The following is a 4,793-nucleotide window of genomic DNA, read 5'->3' as shown; positions in this document are numbered from 1 at the left end:
GGTCCATAGCAGTAGCTAGATGGTTGTCTTCTCCTCATTGTGCTTCATTGTTGGATCTTGTGAGCTGCCTAACATGATCAAGATCATCTATCTCGTAATTCTATATGTTGTGTTTGTCGGGATCCGATGGATAGAGAATACCATGTCATGTTAATTATCAAGTTATTACACATGTGTTGTTTATGATCTTGCATGCTCTCCGTTTCTAGTAGAGGCTCGGCCAAGTTTTTACTTTTAACTCCAAGAGGGAGTATTTATGCTCGATAGTGGGTTCATGCTCGCATTGACACCTGGACGAGTGACGAAAGTTCTAAGGTTGTGTTGTGTTGTTGCCACTAGGGATAAAACATTGGCGCTATGTCCGAGGATGTAGTTGTTGATTACATTACGCACCATACTTAATGCAATTGTCCGTTGCTTTGCAACTTAATACTGGAGGGGGTTCGGATGATAATCTGAAGGTGGACTTTTTAGGCATAGATGCAGTTGGATGGCGGTCTATGTACTTTGTCGTAATGCCCAATTAAATCTCACTATACTTATCATGTCATGTATGTGCATTGTTATGCCCTCTCTATTTGTCAATTGCCCGACCGTAATTTGTTCACCCAACATGCTTTTATCTTATGGGAGAGACACCTCTAGTGAACTGTGGACCCCGGTCCATTCTTTAATACTCGAAATACAAATCTGCTGCAATACTTGTTTTTACTATTTTCTCTCGCAAACAATCATCCTCCACACAATACGGTTAATCCTTTGTTACAGCAAGCCGGTGAGATTGACAACCTCATCTGTTTCGTTGGGGCAAAGTACTTTGGTTGTGTTGTGCAGGTTCCACGTTGGCGCCGGAATCCCGGTGTTGCGCCGCACTACATCCCGCCGCCATCAACCTTCAACGTGCTTCTTGGCTCCTCCCGGTTCGATAAACCTTGGTTTCTTTCTCGAGGGAAAACTTGCTGCTGTGCGCATCATACCTTCCTCTTGGGGTTGCCCAACGAACGTGTGAAATACACGCCATCAAGCTCTTTTTCCGGCGCCGTTGCCGGGAGATCAAGACACGCTGCAAGGGGAGTCTCCACTTCCCAATCTCTTTACTTTGTTTTTGTCTTGCTTTATTTTATTTACTACTTTGTTTGCTGCATTATATCAAAACACAAAAAAATTAGTTGCTAGTTTTACTTTATTTAACTGTCTTGCACGCTATATCAAAAACACAAAAAAATTAGTTTACTTGCATTTACTTTATCTAGTTTGCTTTATTTACTACTGCTAAAATGGATACCCCTGAAAATACTAAGTTGTGTGACTTCACTAGCACAAATAATAATGATTTCCTATGCACACCTATTGCTCCACCTGCTACTACAGCAGAATTCTTTGAAATTAAACCTGCTTTACTTAATCTTGTCATGAGAGAGCAATTTTCTGGTGTTAGTTCTGATGATGCTGCTGCCCATCTCAATAATTTTGTTGAACTATGTGAAATGCAAAAATATAAAGATGTAGATGGTGACATTATAAAATTAAAATTGTTTCTTTTCTCATTAAGAGGAAGAGCTAAAGATTGGTTGCTATCTCTGCCTAAGAATAGTATTGATTCATGGACTAAATGCAAGGATGCTTTTATTGGTAGATATTATCCCCTGCTAAAATTATATCTTTGAGGAGTAGCATAATGAATTTTAAACATTTAGATAATGAACATGTTGCTCAAGCTTGGGAAAGAATGAAATCTTTGGTTAAAAATTGCCCAACCCATGGACTGACTACTTGGATGATCATCCAAACCTTCTATGCAGGACTAAATTTTTCTTCGCGGAATTTATTGGATTCAGCTGCTGGAGGTACCTTTATGTCCATCACTCTTGGTGAAGCAACAAAGCTTCTTGATAATATGATGGTTAATTACTCTGAATGGCACACGGAAAGAGCTCCACAAGGTAAGAAGGTAAATTCTGTTGAAGAATCCTCTTCCTTGAATGATAAGGTTGATGCTATTATGTCTATGCTTGCGAATGATAGGACTAATGTTGATCCTAATAATGTTCCATTAGCTTCATTGGTTGCCCAAGAAGAACATGTTGATGTAAACTTCATTAAAAATAATAATTTCAACAACAATGCTTATCGGAACAATTCTAGTAATAACTATAGGCCATACCCTTATAATAATGGTAACGGTTATGCTAATTCTTATGGGAATTCTTACAACAATAATAGGAATACACCCCTGCACTTGAGGCCATGCTTAAAGAATTTATTAGTACACAAACTGCCTTTAACAAATCTGTTGAGGAAAAGCTCAATAAAATTGATATTCTTGTTTCTAGAGTTGATAGTCTTGCCTCTGATGTTGATCTTTTGAAATCGAAGGGTATGCCTAATAGGGATATTGAAAATAAAATTGTTACTACAGCAAATGCCATCCAAGTTAGAATTAATGAGAATATAAGATTAATGGCTGAACTGCGTGCTAGGTGGGATAGAGAAGAAAATGAAAAACTAGCTAAAAAGGAAAATGTAGCTAAAGTTTGGACTATTACCACCACTAGCAATGTTAATGATTCATATGTTGCTGCACCTCCTACTATCAATGGTAGAATAATTGGTGTTGGCAATGCTTCTACTCCTAGTGCAAAGCGCGCAAAATTACCTGAAACTGCTAAAACTGCTGAAACTGCTGGTGATAAAACTGCTGAAATTTTTCCAACCTTGGGGATGATAATCCCATTGCTTTAGATTGTAATGATTTAGATTTTGATGATTGCCACATCTCTGAAGTTATAAAGTTCTTGCAAAAACTTGCTAAAAGTCCCAATGCTAGTGCTATAAATTTGGCTTTCACAAAACATATTACAAATGCTCTCATAAAAGCTAGAGAAGAGAAACTAAAACTTGAAACTTCTATTCCTAGAAAGCTAGAGGATGGTTGGGAGCCCATCATTAAAATGAGAGTCAAAGATTTTGATTGTAATGCTTTATGTGATCTTGGTGCAAGTATTTCTGTTATGCCTAAAAAAGTCTATGATATGCTTGACTTGCCACCATTGAAGAATTGTTATTTGGATGTTAATCTCGCTGATAATGCTAAAAAGAAACCTTTGGGGAAAGTTGATAATGTTCATATTATGGTTAAAAATAACCTTGTCCCCGTTGATTTTGTTGTCTTGGATATTGAATGCAATGCATCTTGCCCCATTATATTGGGAAGACCTTTTCTCCGAACCGGTGGTGCTACTATTGATATGAAGGAAGGTAATATCAAATATCAATTTCCTCTCAAGAAAGGTATGAAACACTTCCCTAGAAATAGAATGAAGGTACCTTATGATTCTATTATTAGAACAAATTATGATGTTGATGCTTCATCTCTCGATGTTACTTGAGTTACACTTTCTGCGCCTAGCTGAAAGGCGTTAAAGAAAAGCGCTTATGGGAGACAACCCATGTTTTTACTACAGTATTTTTGTTTTATATTTGTGTCTTGGAAGTTGTTTACTACTGTAGCAACCTCTCCTTATCTTAGTTTTGAGTTTTGTTGTGCCAAGTAAAGTCTTTGATAGAAAAGTAAGTACTAGATTTGGATTACTGCGCAGTTCCAGATTTCTTTGCTGTCACGAATCTGGGTCTATCTCCCTGTAGGTAGCTCAGAAAATTACGCCAATTTACGAGCATGATCCTCAGATATGTACGCAACTTTCATTCAATTTGAGCATTTTCGTTTGAGCAAGTCTGGTGGCCTAATAAAATCCATCTTTACGGACTCGTTCTGTTTTGACAGATTCTGTCTTTTATTTCGCATTGCCTCTTTTGCTATGTTGGATGAATTTCTTTGATCCATTAATGTCCAGTAGCTTTATGCAATGTCCAGAAGTGTTAAGAATGATTGTGTCACCTCTGAACATGTGAATTTTTATTATGCACTAACCCTCTAATGAGTTGTTTCGAGTTTGGTGTGGAGGAAGTTTTCAAGGATCAAGAGAGGAGTATGATGCAATATGATCAAGGAGAGTGAAAGCTCTAAGCTTGGGGATGCCCCGGTGGTTCACCCCTGCATATATTAAGAAGACTCAAGCGTCTAAGCTTGGGGATGCCCAAGGCATCCCCTTCTTCATCGACAACATTATCGGGTTCCTCCCCTGAAACTATATTTTTATTCCGTCACATCTTATGCACTTTGCTTGGAGCGTCGGTTTGTTTTTGTTTTTTGTTTTGTTTGAATAAAATGGATCCTAGCATTCACTTTATGGGAGAGAGACACGCTCCGCTGTTGCATATGGACAAATATGTCCTTAGGCTCTACTCATAGTATTCAAGGCGAAGTTTCATCTTCGTTAAATTGTTATATGGTTGGAATTGGAAAATGATACATGTAGTAACTCTAAAATGTCTTGGATAATTTGATACTTGGCAATTGTTGTGCTCATGTTTGAGCTCTTGCATCATATACTTTGCACGCATTAATGAAGAAATACTTAGAGCTTGCTAATTTGGTTTGCATATTTGGTTTCTCTAGAGTCTAGATAACATCTAGTATTGAGTTTTGAACAACAAGGAAGACGGTATGGAGTCTTATAATGTTTACCATATGTCTTTTATGTGAGTTTTGTCTGCACCGTTTATCCTTGTGTTTGTTTCAAATAACCTTGCTAGCCTAAACCTTGTATCGAGAGGGAATACTTCTCATGCATCCAAAATACTTGAGCCAACCACTATGCCATTTGTGTCCACCATACCTACCTACTACTCCCTCCGATCTTTTTTAATTGACTCAAATTTAGTATAAAGTT

The sequence above is a fragment of the Lolium rigidum genome, chromosome 4 (genome assembly GCF_022539505.1).
Source record: "Lolium rigidum isolate FL_2022 chromosome 4, APGP_CSIRO_Lrig_0.1, whole genome shotgun sequence".
Lineage (NCBI taxonomy): Eukaryota > Viridiplantae > Streptophyta > Magnoliopsida > Poales > Poaceae > Lolium > Lolium rigidum.
This window is presented reverse-complemented; position numbering follows the sequence as displayed.